Genomic DNA, 18,892 nt, shown 5'->3' with positions numbered 1-18,892 from the left:
AATTGTAACGTTCACTCTTTGCTTCTTTTTCTCTCACCTTTCATAACCCCCCCCCCATTTTTTTTCTTTTGCACTGTCTATGATGTCCTATGACATTCTCTGTATCTCCGGTGTAAGCGAGACTGAATGGGTACCCGTTTCCAACACCTTCGGTAGTGTCCCTTAAGGGAGCGCCTGCCCGTTTGCACGACCCAGTGTCAACCCTATCCTTTAAAGTGCGAAATGTCTTTTATGACCCCGTTATTAGCGGTAACTGACTCTAGGGAGTCCACTATACTGCGTTTCAAGCTCAGGTTAAAAAACTAGCAATTTCGCCCGAAAGGCGAAGCATCGATTGCGATAGCAAATTGGTGGACAGTTATACGGAGTAAGGATATTAGTTTTATCGGTCGTATAAACTATAAACATAGGCATACTAAATAAATTAACAAGTATGGTGTCACGCGCGCACGAGCAAACGTGAACACATCTCACTCGATGACCGCGAAAACTCGCCGTCGAAATGCTGCAGTGAGGAAACCCGGCAGCAGTAGCGAGCGAATTGACCTCCGTGCTGCTGTTCGCACCATTGCGTTTGCTGCATTGAGACGCGGCTCACCCTCGCACGCTTTCACTCGCACATACAGAATATGGCGCGGGGCGACGATTTTGTCGCCCTTTGACTTTATACGGAACCTCACGGCGACGCTGACGCCGACGGCAACGGAAGAAATGCGCCTGAAGTGTCCACATAATTACTATCGCAATAATAATGGCAAATCCAGTGCGCTAGCGGAATTCGTACGTCCCTTATTCGTATCACATTTAGCGGCATTCTAGTCCACTGATTTTCTGTACCTATAGCACTTGTTTGAAATAGCGGAGTTACCGGAACCAGACATTACCGGAACCGGACGCCACGTGAAGTGGCATTTGAGCAACTGTTCACAAGAGGCGCAATTACGATAGAATTGTTCGTAAGAGCAGATTCTAGCAGTTCTTGTTGCTGGGTATATTATTAACAAAGGCGGACACACAGCAGTTCACGCGAATGGACACTGTGAGACGTCGACGCAATGACGTCACGAGGGCGAATGCGATGTTGGTCGAGGGAAAGATTGTGAGGAGAGGTGTATGCAGAGTTAAGTACAGAAGCGAAAGACAGTGGCAAGGTTGAGCTGTCATTCGCCCGTTTCATTCCTGCACCTGTGGCCTAATGAATAACCGGCACGCGAGCACTTGTTCCATTCAGCAGGACAGCAGTAGCCGCGATGAGCAAAGTCCCAGCAGGGTTCGCAAAGAAAGCTTCGCTTTAAATTTGCAATATGACGCGAATGCCTAAACGCGTGTATTCGAACATTTCATGCTCCGGGATACGATTTCGAGTGCTTTCTAAATATAGAGCAATGATCTATACCTAGGACTTGGCACGTAAAACCCCAAATATTGATTATACCTAGGACTTCCGCAACTACACCTAAGTGCACTATACCTACTGGAATAAATAAATAAATAAATAAATAAATAAATAAATAAATAAATAAATAAATAAATAAATAAAACACCGCCTCACTAATAACTGAATTAGTGGCTCATTAAATGATTTTTAGCTCCTACATGAATCTCTGAAAGTGCACGCTGCATTAAAAGAATGTCCTAGCCTGCTGGCGTATACGGGAGCTTTGCAGGATAGTAAGCGGGGTGCGTTTGGCAGGCCTTCTCAGATCATGAACAGCAGGTTGCCATTATCCCTCAAGAGAAAAGTGTATAATAGCTGTGTCTTACCAGTACTCACCTACGGGGCAGAAACCTGGAGGCTTACGAAAAGGGTTCTATTTAAATTGAGGACGACGCAACGAGCTATGGAAAGAAGAATGATGGGTGTAACGTTAAGGGATAAGAAAAGAGCAGATTGGGTGAGGGAACAAATGCGAGTTAATGACATCTTAGTTGAAATCAAGAAAAAGAAATGGGGCATGGGCAGGACATGTAATGAGGAGGGAAGATAACCGATGGTCATTAAGGGTTACGGACTGGATTCCAAGGGAAGGGAAGCGTAGCAAGGGGCGGCAGAAAGTTAGATGGGCGGATGAGATTAAGAAGTTTGCAGGGACGACATGGCCACAATTAGTACATGACCGGGGTTGTTGGAGAAGTATGGGAGAGGCCTTTGCCCTGCTGTGGGCGTAACCAGGCTTCTGCTGCTGCTGAAGCGGCCGAAACAACTCCGCACGTTAGGAAAATTAACGTCGAATCTGGAGCGCGCCCTGAACGTGTGAGACAACACGGGCCGCAGGCCCTTTAGCGCGTGCAAAGTTCGGTGCCTGCAGGTTCAGACAACTGCTAAGGCAACTGATCCAGCCCGGTAATGAATGCCGCTCGCCGCGCTCGCGGACTTCCGGTGATTTAGGAGTGGAAACTCTCGCGGTGTAGAAAGCGAGGTATAGCGGGCCGCACTCCCGGGCTCCCGTGCCCTCTGGACGCCACGTTCGCAGTGGTCGTCGCTTTAAATTGCGTTCCAATCGATTCTTCGCAACCGCATTAAAGCGACGCTTGCCTTGCCTCCGGTGATTGGCGTTCATTGCCGTTCTCTTTCCGGTATATTTCCGGATGTGTATACGAAGCTACGTACCTGCTCCGAAGGCAAGCACCAGCAGACCGGCGTACATCACCATCATTCCGTGGTCGTCGTTTCACTGTCGTCAGGCACCTCGTATTCACTCCGTCTTAATCACGTGGTCGTCGTGATTTCGTCGTCATCATGCCGTCGTCTTCATAAAGTCATAGTGATGCCGTCTTGGTCATGCCGCCGTTGTCATGCGGTCGTGGTCGTTGCGGCGTCGTCATTCCTTCGTCTCACACTGGGCGTTTGGCTTCCCGCATAGCTTGTCAGAGATGTAGTCCACAAACATAAAAATATTTGCATCGCAATAACTTTGTAACACTGATAGTGGATGAAGATAGACATTGCACTGCGATAAACGCGTTGCGCAGGATGAATTGTGCGCATCGCTGTCAGTTGCACGTGCGTTGGATATATCCCTAACTCTCTTCCTCCTTCTGCCACTCTATTTCTGTGGAGATATCCAATGCGCAGTGGAGCAGTTCCCTGAACGAGACCAAAGCAATGTACACAGACAAAAAACAAAAAAATATCAGCCCTTCAACTCTGCAAAGAAGGACGACCAGCGAAGCTGTGGTGTGTTTTACCCCAATCGACGCATCTATCTATCTATCTATCTATCTATCTATCTATCTATCTATCTATCTATCTATCTATCTATCTATCTATCTATCTATCTATCTATCTATTATTATTATTATTATTATTATTATTATTATTATTATTAGTAGTAGTAGTAGTAGTAGTAGTAGTAGTAGTGGTAGTAGTAGTAGTAGTAGTAGTAGTAGTATGGATGGATGGATGGATGTTATGAGCGTCCCCTTTGGAACGGGGCGGTGAGTTGTGCCACCAAGCTCCTGCTACTATGCTGCCTAATATCCTACCTAGGTTAACCAATGAAAAAAGAAAAAAAAAACACTATGAACTACCACGTCCAAATTTTCTGATCCCCTATTGCGAACTGTGTTTTAGAGCGCAGCTCTTTGGCGTCCGTTCCTGGGTTTCGCGTCGTCGTCGGCGCTAGCAGCGACCGACTGATACCGCTGGATGCCGCTGACGCCGCTAGAGAGTCAAGATAACGTGACTGCATAGAACACCGTCGCCGCCATGCAGAAAGAGTATCAGTCAAAGGCATCAGTCAGTCGCTGCTATCTCTTCCCTCCTCCCTTTATCGTGTTGTCCGCTTGCTGCGCGCGCTTCTGCCCCCATCGTTTGCCGCTGGGTGTACACGCCGCCCCCCTCCGCTTCCGCTTACTGCTGGTTGCTCTCGACGGCGGCGATGAGCCTCCGCTTCGGCGGCGCGAACTGCAGGGTCTTCTCGGCGGCGGCGATGAGCTTCTGCTTCAGCCTTGCTTACTGCTGGTTGCTCTCGACGGCGGCAATGAGCCTCCGCTTCGGCGGCGCGAACGGCAGGGTCTTCTCGGCGGCGGCGCTTAGCCTCTGCTTCCCCCACGGCTGTGACAACCTCGCGAGGCACTTGTATAGATCTCGTCTTTGAGAATCAAGCATTGGTGTACCAAGTCGAACATATATCAGTATATTTCTCCGACCACAAAGCTTCCTTCATGACTGTCAAGAACTGTTAGTGGAGTCTTTGTTAAAGGAATACGTGTGAAAAATAAAAAAAAATTCTGTGATAGCGCATACATGTGTTGCTCGATTTCTTTGCCTCAATCTATCCAAAAGGTGAAACAGCTTATTTGCTGCGCTCAAATTTCGCATTAGGAAGTAACGTAATCGTCGGTAATTTTTTTTGTACGTCTCCGTCTTTTGTCGTTTCCCTACTTTTCTTCCACCAATCCTCCAATCGCCTCTTACTAATGTCTATTGCGGACCTGTTTGCTTTACCACTGCTCCCGCTGAACCCAAGGGCTTCAAGGAGGCCAGTGGTGCCTAAATCGACCGCTGGGTAGACGTATTCACATTCTAGTAGTACAATACACAACGCCCACTGGTGGTAACAGCGCGCATAGGACGCAGGTGGCCGAGCCTCGACGCGAGCGACGATATGCGTTTAGCGGGGCGCAGTCAAAGAAGTGCACGAAATAAGACACGTTTGTTTGTAATTTGCGACTGAGCCTACTTCCCAGTTAATTAGCTCAATGAAACTTGGAAGTAATCGAGCTTTATTCTAGTGGAGAGACATGGGGCTGTCGATTTCCCTCCCGCAGAAGCCCATGTATTGTGATTCACTGTGAACTGTGAGCCCATGTTGCTCAATACGTGCTACTTAAAAGTGTTTTTTCGAGCGTGAGAGAAGCCCGCGAATACACGCAAAATTGCCGCGTGACTGGCCGCTGGAGGCAGTTTGCGTGTATTCGCGGGCTTCCTTCACGCTCGAAAAAACACCTTTATGTAGCACGTATTGAGCAACAGAAAGTTGTATCGGGGAGTTTGCATGTTGCTCTATAATTATCTCATTGACATTTTTCACCTAATCATAATATTTGCGAAATCAATTAATTAATTAAGACTAATTACATAATTAGGCTAAATGAAAGAACTGATCCGAGTATCTCCAAGCGACGGCAAATAACATTACCATGATTCGGTCCAGTTACGTGGCATGTGCACATTTTAAATGTTTCGCTCAAGCAGCATGGGACACCCTGCAAATATAGATTGCAACAGTAACGAAGAAAGCCGCAAAATGAAAGAAGAGGAAGACAGGGGCAAGCTAAATGATTGAGTAGTAGTGGGTCATGGGATTAGTTGGTTTTTTGAACCTGCTGAGATTTGGGTGTGGCATGTACGGCTTGGAACTTGTTGAAGGCGCCGGACTCCCATTATATTTGGTGGCAGCGGTCATGTTAAACCAGACCAAGACGTCCCCGAGTATGACGCCTTCGCTCGCATCGGTGCGGCAATCTAGGCCGGCACCGTCATCGGACACTCAACTGGACCACGCCCTTTCAGCGAGCGATGCCACGACTACGCGGCCGTCGCCGCCATCTCAGGCTTCAAGTTATCGTACGATATCTTAAAACACTGACGCTGCCGATTCGGATTCCACTTGCCGTCAGCTTGAGCTCGACCTAGCGGTTCTCCTGGACTCTTTTGAAGCACGCCTTGAAGGAAACTGTTCAGTCCAGCGTCCACAGCGTCCACACACACACACACACACACACACACACACACACACACACACACACACACACACACACACACACACACACACACACACACACACACACACACACACACACACACACACACACACACACACACACACACACACACACACACACACACACACACACACACACACACACACACACACACACACGCACACACACATATATATATATATATATAATAAGATCGGGCTTAACCGAGGGACCCAATTTTTATTCATCATAACATAAGAAGCCCACAAACACTGACATCAAGGACAACATAGGGGAAATTACTCGGGCTTACTAAATGAATTAAAGAAACGATAAATTAATGGAAACGTCTTCGCATTACGCGTTCGATGCTCTAACCAATTGAGCTACCGCGGCACCGCTTCCCCATCCACTTTCTTGGTTATTTATGTGTTAATACTAGAACTTACCTTGGCAGTGTTAGCCAGCGCCACCACTCCCGAACCTTGATGTGGATGTCGAACATCCTTTCTGCCGTAGGCGTCACGAGTACGCGATCTTTCTGGGTGAAGGCAACTGGTCAATAAACACGCACATGCTACCTGAAGGCATCAATGTTGCCGGATTCGAGACCCTCGTTATGTGAGAACGAGAAGAAAGGGGTTTAACCGAGGGACCCGATACCCAAGAAAGTGAATGGGGAAACAGCGCCGCGGTAGCTCAATTGGTTAGAGCAACGCACGCGTAATGCGAAGACGTGGGATCGTTCCCCACCTGCGGCAAGTTGTTTTTCCGTTCACTTTCATTTCTATTAAGTTTAACACACACACACGCGCGCGCATATATATATATATATATATATATATATATATATATATATATATATATATATATATATATATATATATATATATATATGTGTGTGTGTGTGTGTGTGTGTTAAGGAAACAGAAAATCGGCCGTCTGCCAGAACGACAGCTTTCTTCCTCCTTCTCCTCTTCAGCTTCCCCACACTCGGCCACACTGTGCTTGCTTAGATGAAGCGGAGCATGCACAGCTATGTCAGTACCGCCGGAGAACCCTTTCTTTTTTTCTTCAGGCAGTACAAGTGCACAACAAATTTGTTATTTTCTGAGTCTGTCTGAGCCGCTTTCATACCTTGTACAGCTCACACGCCAAGTATTCGGGCCCAGCCGTTCCGTGATCGCGAAAGGTCCCTCATATTTTCCACTTAATATCTGACTGCGCCTCTGCGCCGGCCGCTTTCCTCGCACCTCGTCTCCGACTTCGTACGTCGGCGCAGGACCATGACGTCGATCTTAATAGCGCTTCTGCACCTCGGCGTTCGTGTTGTCCACTTCTCTACTCTTGTGCCCTGTCTGCAGGCCTCACCTCTTTTCTGCATAATGAATCCTTACCAACTAGCTCAGCTTTCTGTCGTTCTAAGCTTCTGCACCTGTTGTGCGCGGGCAGCTCTCTGGCTCGTGTATCGCTGAACAACGTCATTCTTGCCACGGAGTGTTCAGTATTTACGGGGGTGTCTACGTTGCGTGATCCTATCAATTTCGGCAGTTGTCCGTGCCCAATTGTGCATGACGTCGTCCGAGCAGAACTCTGAAATGAAGTGTTGGCGGCATACGCGGCTGTTTGTAGGTATTGGTCCGAGTTAGCTTGACCCTGTTTGTTGTTTTAAAGCGAAGCTTTCTTTGCCTCTTCTCCCGACTTTTCGGGCGCTGCTGCTGTGTTGGTGGCTTGCCGTGCGTGCCGCTGGGTTTGTTGCAACTCCTCCAGATGGCGCTCGTCTTCGCGCACCCCGGCCTGCGCTGCCGCGGCAGTGTTTCACAGTTAGTAAAGCAATGAAGGGGGCTAGTTGGTGAACGTTCATGGTTATATTGCGCTCAGTTTTACAAACACGATGTTAAGGAAGGACAGGACGTGGACGGACGTCCTGTCCTTCCTTAATATCGTGTTTGTAAAACTGAGCGCAATATAACCATGAACCATGAGTGTTTCACAGTTTGCGCGTATGGCGCTTGCTGTGCTTGCTTCCCTATGAGACAAAAATGCAGCTGCTGAGCTGTGGAGGTCGCGTGCTGGGTTGTGATAGTGTAAACATTACAATAGCCCATAGCCAGAAGAGATCGCTTGCAGCTTGTGTCTCAACAGCGTGCTCGCCACGTATCCAGAAGGATACACGCAAAGAAGTGCCGGAAAAATGAGTCCAAAGCGTGAACTCAGCGTCGAGGACACCCAAGCAAGAAAGAAGCGTCGCTCGGAACAGGGGTGTCTTCGCTACGCAGCGAACCGTGGTGCAGAGTGCGAACGTATGCCGGCTCGAAGACGTGAGGCAAGTCAACGACACGGGGCGGCCATCAAAGACGACGAGCGTCGTGAACACCACGGCCAGAAGCGACAAACAGAACAACAATTAGCGTCAATCAAAGCAACAGCACACAGAGCTTTGCTTACATTGATTCCCCCAGAGATAGGTCCGGAACTCGCGGCTTCGGAAACTGGTTGCCCTATATGAAATAAGCTGTCTTGGTGGACCATGCCTTCATTCGAATCGCTGCTGCAGGAAACTGACGACGAAGCTGGTGGCGAGAGAAGGCGTGGCAGTGACATCCACGAATTTAGACAGGTAGTGTACTGCAACTAGAATGTACCGGTTGCCAGCTGCTGTGGTAGGGAGTTGGCCAATGTGGTCGATACCAACGGTATCGAAAACGATCTCTGACACTGTAATTCGCGTGAGGAGACCAGGCTGGCACCTTGTTAATTGGTTGTACTCCTGGCACATCTCGCAGGTCGCCACGTATGAGCGAACACTCTTATCTATTCTTGGCCTTCCTTTCTGAGCCTTCCTTCGTTTTTAAGCCTTCCTAAGCGGGGCTCAAAGCTGACGTGTCCTCCTTTCGGTGTGTCATGGATAGCGCGTAATATCTGGGAGCACAAAAGGGCCGGAAGGATCAGGAGATGTTATTCGTCTCGCCGATTCCTTTGCCAGCAGCGACGGGATAGAGTGTTCTCCCGCATAACAAACTTGAAGCTAATCGGTGTGACCGTCAGCGAAGCGATCATTTCAACCAGGTATCTGTCATCACGTTGGGCATTGCAGATGTCTTGCTCGAAAACAAATATCGAGCCATCTTCCTTTCTCTGCGAGCCATCGACGCCTGGGTTTCGGGAAAGGGCATCATCGACGTGGTTTAGAGTACCGGTGAGGTGTCGCACGTCTTAGGTGTTCTTTCGAAGGTGAATGACCCACTGTGCGAATTTGTGCTTCAGGTACTGCTTCGAAAACATCCAGGCGATCGCTGAATTATCTGTCACGATCGTGAACTTGCGTCCGAACTGATATGTAAGCTTGTCGCTGAGACTGTAGGCCACCGCTAGACACTCGAAATTATTAGAGTGGTAATGACGCTCCGTGTCTGATAGTTTTCGGCGAGCGTAAGCGACGATGTGTTCCGTTCCAGTCGCGCTGCTCTAGCTCGGCCTCAAGGCCAACCCGGCTGGCGTCGGTATGAACCTCTGTTGTCCATTCTTCATTGAAATCACTCAACGCCGGGCAGTGTGTCAGCTGGTGTTTCAAGGTTCGAAACGCTTTTTACTGGCGCTGGCCCCATCGAAAAACTGCTCCTTTCTTAAGGAGGTCTGTTAAGGGAGCTGTCGTTCATGCGAAATTTGAAACAAGCTTTCGTAAGTAAGAAGCGATCCCGAGAAACGGCTGGAGTTGTCTCACGCATGTGGGTGTCGGATATGTTCGCCACTGCTTCTACTCTCCCGGTGAGCAGTTGGACGCCATGCTCGAAAACGTTGTAACCAAAGTAACAGATAGAAGACAGTCCAAATTGACATTTCTCGCGGTTTAGTCTGAAGTCAGAATCATACAGCCTCTCAGCAAAACGTCTAGGTACCGCAGATGTTCTTCGGCTGCTGTGCCCACGACTAGAATATCGTCAAGGTATACGACGCAGGCTTGATCCTGCGATCTCCAAGCGACGGCAAACAACATTACCTTGGTTCCATCCAGCTACGTGGCATTTGCATATTTTAAAATCTTGGTACATGATAGTTGGGACACCTGTATATATATATATATATATATATATATATATATATATATATATATATATATATATATATATATATATATATATATATATATATATATAGTGCAACTGACGGTGGTCTATATACGGAGTGATATTGTTTAAGTTTTATGGAATTTTTGGGACTCGCCTGCGGTAGATAGCATAATTCTTGTCCTTGATCTGGATTATTCAAAGAGGCGGACTTTACTAGCACGATAAAACAAAACACATATATACAACTAATTGAGTTTCTAATTATAACTTTACAGCCCATATTGCAATTTACGAATTGTAACCGTATTGCAGGACGTATTCATTTGAAGTGAATTTCCAGGATCACACCAGTTTAGACAATTTATTTCCCAAAGTGTGGAACGACATATATGGGCGTTCCAGTTACTTTTGTGCTTCAATCCATAAAAGAGCGTTTTGTTAAAAAATTAAGTGGAACTACAGTGCATTTTTTACAGCGAGTTTGATGGCGTATATCTATAAACTGGTGTCATTCTGCAAATTCATTCCAAGTGGATACGCCTTGGAATCTTACCGGCCATCATTCATAAATTGCAATATGCGCCGTAAGCTAATTTATTCAGAAGATAATGAGTGAAATTTTGTTAATTAGTTCAATAGTTGTTTCGAGTTCTCGCGCAGGCAATGTCCACCTCTCCGAATAATCTAGCTTAAGGACAAGAATTATGCTATCTGCCGTAGGCTATCATTAAAAATTAAGTGAAAGACAAAAGTGATCGCCCTGTGTATATAGTGCACTGACGTGCGTAGAGTGAGCGCCTGAACAACACGTTGCTGTGTGGTGAACGCGGTATAAATTAAGAGTGTGGGACCTAAATGAGGTGCGACGTATTGCTGACGCATTTCCCTCGCATTTACCCCGAAATCGCCAACAATTTTAAGGGGATATGATCATCACGCATAGCAATGTAGAACGGTTCCTTCAGTTAGATTTACTTAAAGATGACAGTTCTATTGTTGAACACTTAAAAAAAAAAACGCCTCAACCTCCATTTTCTTCGTCGCAAGGTTCCCAACCTAGTTCCCGCTTAGTCATGGTGACGCACTCCGTTCTTTTATACCGTCTCAAGGTATGTAAGTATCGGTATGAACTCCAAGCCCCATGTAAGTGTCGCCTGAAGTTCGCAGTGATCTCTTTGCTGTGACGTCAACCTTCAGTACAAATCCATTCTTAAAATTTAACCGTCATGTGAGTTGCACATGCCATGAGTCCTCAGTTGGACAGAGTATCCACGCCTGTGCAGCATCAGGCTCGACGCGAACAACATGAACAACATTAAGTGCGAAATTCACTCGACAGACTTGTCGATGCGTTCGACATGTAGTGTTCCGAAAGGGCTCCCCCATGCAGAGTAACCAACCGAGCTCTTCCTAGTTAAACTCTCTACCTTTTCTTCATTTCTCTTTCTCTCTCTCTTTTATAAGACAGTATACAGTCGTTGGTTGTCAGACAGACATTTGCGCCACGATTTCAGCTTAGAACTGCCGTACAAATTCGGCATGTGGGAACACACCTCCTGTGCTTTGCGCGCTGCGCAGGCGCTTTTGCGGTTCTTGAGAGCTACAGGATTTAACGAGACTTTGTGTATAGATTTACTGTGTGCTTACATATTCGTGAATGTTTACGCCGCTCTGGCGTTTGCGTGATAACTGCGTGTGTGATATTTCTCATGCCACACGACCGGAGTAGCATTTAAGGTCGTCAGCCGGGCAAACATCTACATCTCAGCATCTCAGCATCTCTCTCTGTCTCTCTCTCTCTCTCTCTCTCTCTCCGTCTGGCATGGACTTGACTTCATCGCAATGTGATAGAGTTCTCCGAGTTTACGAGCGAGCGAGATGTACAGTTGTTGAGGCGCAGTGCCGCATACGGAAGTTCGTCGGATAGATCAAAGCCTTCATTCCAGAGTGAAAACCGATGCGATGATAGGAGGTATGCCATGTAGTCAGGATAGTGGCAGTGACATGGGGACAAGGGCCTGAGTTCACACAAAACCACTTAGGCTACCATTGTTCGCAAGAAAAAATTGCAGCAATGATGGACTTATTGTTAGATAACATGACTGGCCAATGGCGAAAAAAGCACTTAGGAACGAAAACCTTTGTGAATTCTATCCCTGAATGGTAGTTTCGCGCTGTCCGTGTTAGCAAAAGCAGACCGAAAGGCATACTCCGAAAAGAAACTGCCACGAAATTTGCGGGCAGGCCACGGCCTAGAACTCCTGGCCAGCAATATCCAGGTGAAACTACACTGCCTTCCTTTTCTTTCTCAACTTACATGTTCCGGTAAGAGATCGGAACACGAAGTAAAGCTCTTACTCGCGCTCGGGTTACCCGGGGAAGGGCGACTCGCAGGACAGCGCGGTCCTCAGCCAGTTTAGGTCAATAACAAGGGGACACATTTAGCGACTGAGTGCATCATTCAGGTATTTCGAAAACATTGTGCCATGGCTTGCGCCACCCGGACCAAGAACTTAGCGGAAAGTTCTGATAACACTCCGCGTTGAACTCGGCGTGCGCAGACGTGTAATAAGCGCGTGGCACGGGAGGCGTCTCTGACGCGAGTGGCACTCTCTCTCTCTCTCAGCGGGAGACATGATCGCAAACATTTCAAACATTTCTCTCGAGCAGCGTTGTTTATCGCGCGGAAGCGCGCAAGTGAAAGAGGGACACGCCGTGTGCGCGAACACGCGCTGTTTACGGCGTCCGCGTGTGCTTGATGAGCTCTGCTCTACAGCACCGCGTCGTCGAGCGTTTCGCCCCTCGGTTGGCTGGTTCCTTTCAAGCGTCGACGACATGGCGGCGGCTCGCTTTCCCAGCGCTCTCACTTAGGCGAGGCGTCGCGCGCTTGCGCTTGACTAATGCCTCTTTGCGATGCAGCCGTGACGGCACGCAAGTGTTTATTGGACGCTGCGTCACGACCTATGGCTCCGTATATACGGTGCGTGCTCTAGCATGCGCAATTGCATTGAGCCGGAGTACGATTCTTAAGCTCGGTGAACCGTTGATGATTATTTCAATCCTCCCTGTCTTTCTCCCTACTTTTTTTTCTTCTGATCCATTTAGCAGCTTTCGTTCCGGCCTTCAGGTAATGATGGGACCGATATTCAGTAACTGTTGGATTGATGAAGGCTGCACGGATTCGCAGTATGCACGCCATGGAAAGTTCGAGTGGTATGTGCTACTTGTCTACGCTTGCTTACGTTTTGAACGAAATATTATTTCGGAGTTCAGTAGATTCATCGTATATGACCCACTGAGGCGGTGGGGCTTAATGACGAAAATAACGGCAAGCAGCGCGAAATATTGGCTCACCAACATTACACACACACACACACACACACACACACACACACACACACACACACACACACACACACACACACACACACACACACACACACACACACACACACACACACACACACACACACACACACACACACACACACACACACACACACACACACACACGAACGCGCGCAGGCACGCACGCACGCATACACGCACACACACGCACAGACAAAAGTTCCGCAAATACAGCAGCGGTGAGGAGCTTCGACCAAGTGTCGTCGGTCGGGCATGGAAACGCGCCGCCAGAAATGACCATGCTGAAATCCCTCGTGACTGGTGGTGCGCCGTCCCAATACGTTAAGTCTCCCTGCTTCTACGCAACCCTGCGTCTGTCCCTCCTAAAACGACATCCTTCGTCGGAACGCTCTCCGAAGCACCCCTCTTGAAAGGCGCCTGCAGTTTTGCAATGTTATAAAGTACGCTTTTAGCCGCACTCGGCGCCTGGAATGCACAGGATTGCTGTCGGGCTGGCCAGGCGAGAGCAGCGTAGTGAGCACTTGAGGAAGCCACACAAGTGACGAAGCAGCCCGGAGTAGCGCAGAGCGCGGAAAGAAGAGAGCTTGGGGGTGGAAGGGGGGGGGGAGGTGAAGGGGAGCCGGGTGTGGGTGTTGTAGGTAGCTCGGGCTTTGAACTAGAGCACACGAGTGTTTTCTTTTTTCCCTTGTCTATGTTCGTAGTCTTCTCGCCGTGTTTGTGCGAGGCACCTGACGAAGGCAGCAGCGGAAGCGAGAAAGTTCAGCCGACCCTCTCCTTCTTTCTCCTCCAATCGTGATTCTCTTCCTCTCGTCCTCCTTTCCCGCTGCTGCTCCTCGTTTTCTCCTCCGCATCTTCCCCTCCTTCCTCATTCTTACTCTCATGCTCCGCCTCAACCCTCTAGAGCTCCCTCGCCGTTTTCCATCTCTTTCAGAGGGACCGATCGATTGATGGCGAGTGCCGACGAGGAACTCTCGGTAAAGGAGAGGCCAAGAGGGAGGGAGGGGAACCCTTTCTCTCGCACATACACCCACACACAAGCGGCCTCAAATCGCAGCCTCGCACTCGCCGCGCGCGTGGCCAGAGTTTCGTGCTGGAGACGCTTCGCAGGCTCTCTGCGCGCTCACGGACTGTGCGACCGCGATGCGCTGGAGGCGACAGCAGCAGCGCGGCCTCATCAGCGAGATTCTTCTGCGACTCCGCTGTACGGTCCTACTCTACCGCGCCGATGTTTTCTCGAATACCGGCGGCTGCCCTCGAGGGGCACGCGAACTATAGGCACCATACGCGAACGCACGCACTCGAGGCTCACAGAGCAGCGACCAGCTTCTGGCTTTATATACACTGGCCTGCGGACCCGTCTCTTATCTCCGTGCGCTCCAGTTGCTTCGCCAAGTCCGTGAAGCGCGGTAAAAACTAGGTCTATAGGCATTATCGAGCTAATATGGCCGGCAAATTAAGAAAACTATTTTATTATTGTTTTTAAGGAATGATCCACCTTGGCACCCCGCAATTATTGAAACAAGGTCGGGATGATGCAACGATTCCATTTCAATTATTTTTGCGCTTCGTCAACTGTTCGAGCACGTTGCGCTCATGTTACCATAGAGATCACCCAGTCGTGAAGGGTGGTTGGTAAGAAAGAAATGAAATGGAGCGAAAGGAATCGTTACAATACACCAACCCACTTTTGGCCTGCAGTATGTAACGGAGAGTCATCAGAAAATTTGTGTTCAATTACTCTAAATTAATTGTCTCATATATATTTTAGAAATATCTAGTAGACAATGGTTGATTAAACAGGTTAAGCTTTACATAACGGGCAGTGGATGGTGATTTGATTCTTTCATGGTTCCGGAATTAATCAGGTAAAGCAAATGTTTTTGTCCAAGTGCTTTATCGAACGACGCCAGCCAAGAAATTATATTGTTTCGAAAAAGCTTAAACAAAGCAATGAAGCTAAAAGCTCAAGTCCTTTAAACCTGTTACAAGCAACGGTAAATATTTTTGTGCAGTTTGTATATAACAAGTATAAATTATTTAAATTGACTATCTATATCCCACAGGCCGTTCGCATGCGGCCAGTTGATTGCATGTCCATTTTGTACCGAGAACCCATAGATTGTCATCTCTATGCAGTGAATATCTTACTCGCATCACGCTTTGAATTAGCAAATACAATTATACGCTGCGTATATGTGACATATATATAGTAAGCCTGCCGGACGTTCACTGAAAAAAAAAAAGAAAAAAGAAGGAAAGAGAATATATATATATATATACGTACTGTCAAAAACCAATTTCCTGTTGCGAACACTACCTTCGTTTTCACGCCGCTGCGGTCTGAGGATACTTCCAATCTAGGCGTGTACGGTGGCTTGCGAAGCCAACCAAAACAATTTATACACGGAGTTGGGGGTGACTCGATACACGCCTTCCAACGAAAGCCACGAGGTATGTCACCGTCAAATGTACTCACAAACGGCCTAGAAGCCACGACTCGAGAGGAAAAAAAAAGTATCTGTAGAAGTTTGCTTTTTCACGGTGGCCTCATCGGGTTTTGGGAACGCCGCTGCAGCTACGACTCACGAACGCCCCAAAAAAGTCCCTTTAACTGCGAGCGCTGTGAGACAAGCGAACAACCCAGCCCCGAGTGGCGTGAAGACTGCGCGAAAGGAAGGGTGGGAAATGGGCCATGCACAATGGGGCGACGTGTTTGAGCCCAAGTGCCAATGGCGTGAGCGAACGGAACCCCGTTTCAGCCAAGACTATCCTTCTCCGCATCGATACCGCGGATCGAACTCGGTGCAGATGCGCAAAGAAAGCGAACTCAAGGAAGCGAGGACGAAGCAAATAAAAAAAACAACGCAAAATAAGCGAGAGAACACCAAGGAAGAAAAAAGTGCGCATTGCGAGCTGTCGACGGGTGTCACATGCGATGCGCGAGCAAACAAGTGCCAGAGACACGTCCGACTTGGTGTTATACACCCCTCCCTCGCCCCCCTCCCCACTTCCCTTTTCCCCCTTGCTTTTTTCCCCTACTGTGATACATCCGTCACTCACAAGAAGGGAAGCTAGCGAAGCGAGGTTCTGTGTGCATTTATTTTTTTTTCGTTTGAGCGCGGGACGAAGGCTGACAGACAGATTGTAGGCGAAAACGAGAGCCGAGCCTTTCTTCTTCCTTTGTTTCTGTTGCCTCGAGGACGCCTACAAGCGGCCGGCGTTTTGTTTTCTGGGTCTTCCAATGGTCCTCAGAACTGACAGTTACTTCGACGGTGGAAATAATCAGACGGCTCACATTTTATCTGTCGCCACAGGCAAACTCATGGATCCAGCTACAGAGATCGAAATACACATCACAAATACAGGTCATTTTCTTTATGAGGGATTTTATCCCTTTTTCTACTCTTCCTAGCTGCACCATCACTCTCAAGAGAATGCAAAATCAGCGCCTCCCATACCCCAAGAGTAATCAGTTATCGTGTGTGTTTGCGGTTAAACTGATCGCGCTCAAACCACTTCAGGTCATGCAAATATTTGTTAGAAGACGAGGTCACACTGCTTGCTTGATAAGCACACTAGCGACCATAAATAGCAAGTTGAAAAACAAACAACAGAGAAAGAAAGAAAGAAAGAAAGAAAGAAAGAAAGAAAGAAAGAAAGAAAGAAAGAAAGAAAGAAAGAAGGTCACCACACCACACAAACTACATGTCTTTGACGGTCCCTCTACCACTCTTCCTGTTTCGACACATGTCTTGTAGCACGCCAGGCGATCATCAGCGTCGCTGATGAAAGGACGAGCAATCAAAATAACGGTGATTAAGGCGAGGAGCAAAACAAAATAAAGTGCAGTTTCTTGCGAATACAAATGAGACGATGGAATTAGAAACGTATTACATGAAGAATCAGTAGGAAAGCGAATGGAAAGAAAGAACACTTCCCGTTGTCTTCTGTCCTACATTGTAAGAGCTGGCAAAGCGCTGTACTTTTTTTCTCTCCTTCCTTTATTTTTCTTACGCTGCGCAACACTAGTTCCTGCACAGACCTTACCACTCCGGGTCAGAAACGCCGAAAGTTAGGCTGAGTTAATTCGCTGAAAAACCAATCCGGGTACGCAGCTCACTGAAATGGGAATGCTACGAAAGATATGTTTTCGATCTGTTACGGGGTACCGTTCTGCGCAGTGTCTCAGATATACAATCATAATGTGCCTTGGGCAGCGTATTTTCCTGTTCGTTAGCTTCTTGCGCGTATTTGCCTTTCGCGCGCCTTTTATGATAGCAATTAAACTCAATTCAACTAATCGTGAGTTTCAACACGCTATGTACTTCAATGCTGGAGATCATCAGCAACAACCTGTGAACAAAGAAGGCTACGATCCAAGCGCGGAAACCCATAACCACGACCACCAGAGGTAGCTCCGCCTATAGGTGCTTTGAATGCACAGTACTCACACCGTGGTGCAAAAATTATTCATTCACTACTTTTAGCAGTGCTTGCAGCGTCATACAAAGGTATGACGCATACAAAGGTAATACAACGGTCATACAAAGGTAATTTTTCGCAGCCAATAAACACTACGAACGCAGCTTCGAGTGAAGAAGCGATGATACTTCACGGAAATGTTGCACTATACTGTTTCCCTTAGCGACTTTAGGCGACACGACACTTACACGTTTATCTACATCCTGTGCGTCTCTTTTCAACGACCCAATGTTTCTTTCTACGTCTCCTTCCTTCTCGCAGAGTGTAGGGTAGCATACGGATTTTCCGTTCTTGCCGAGTGTCCCATCTTTCATTCCTTCTATAACCTCTATTTCTCTCCGAGCACTCCGTTTACTCCGAGCACTGTCACTTCACATATCTGTTTTTTTTTTCACTCTCGCTTCTCGGGAGAGAGCTTCCCAGCTCATGTAAGCAGCTCCCATAGAGGCCTTCTCGTCCTAAAGGCACCCGTCACGGAATTAATCGTTCGGAGGGCACCCTCAGTTCACGCCGACACTCCCTTTCCTAAAGGCACCCAAACTGAGCTTCTACGTCGTAAGAAATAACCAGGCTACTAGAGGACGCCGGCCGCGTGTTCTCATGTCGTAGCGATACAAGGAGTCGGCGCCACTGTAAAGCACGAGCGAGAGCGTGGGTTTACGGTGACGCATGTCTCGAGATTAGCCGGAGACGTCGAACCAGGAGAGACGAGAGTTGAGAAACAAGTGCCTCGCGGGCGTCGCTCTCCTGTGGCACTCGCTCTATATACGTTCGACGAGCAGTTTGCCGACATTATTATTATGTTAAGATCCCGCAAAAGAAGAAAAGAACGATTTTGCAAAGATAGAAAGAAAGATATATATATATATATATATATAGCTCTCAAGCCACAACAGGAATGGACTGTTTCCAAGTCGCTTCCAACTCCCTCCGGCGGTGGGCACTATCTTTCATTTATAGTTTTTTTTTTCGTGTACATTCCACACAGTCTTTTCCCATGACGGTGTGTTTCTTCCTCTCTCCTTATAATTATTTTTCTATGTTCAGTGTTCCTGTTCTCTCGCTCTGCTTGGCATCCTTGTTTTCCTGAACTTCCCATTCTTCAATGTTCTTTTCTGCGCGGAAGAGTTGTGCACAGGGGAGTGCTAGTGTATCGTACCGGCGGGCGAATCTTTTTGTCGTCCGTTCCGCAACAGAACCGCCGAGACCGTCTATCAGGATGAGCGCGCCAGAAGCACGGCAAACATTACTCTTCCCTCTCC

The 18,892-nt window shown here is 47.9% G+C and overlaps 1 protein-coding gene and 1 non-coding gene across 2 annotated transcripts in view; one reads left to right on the top strand and one right to left on the bottom strand.

Moving 5' to 3' along the window:
* LOC142572330 (chondroitin sulfate proteoglycan 4-like) overlaps window positions 1–18,892 on the bottom strand; it is a 168,034-nt gene that overhangs the window by 71,950 nt on the left and 77,192 nt on the right. The window lies entirely within an intron of this gene.
* Window positions 6,398–6,470, top strand: TRNAT-CGU (transfer RNA threonine (anticodon CGU)). The gene has a single exon. It is a non-coding gene; the product is annotated as a tRNA-Thr (tRNA).

Source organism: Dermacentor variabilis, chromosome 2 (genome assembly GCF_050947875.1).
Source record: "Dermacentor variabilis isolate Ectoservices chromosome 2, ASM5094787v1, whole genome shotgun sequence".
In the NCBI taxonomy this organism is placed as follows: Eukaryota; Metazoa; Arthropoda; class Arachnida; order Ixodida; family Ixodidae; genus Dermacentor; species Dermacentor variabilis.
The sequence above is the reverse complement of the archived record's forward strand: the minus strand, read 5'-3'. Positions and strand labels throughout refer to the sequence as shown.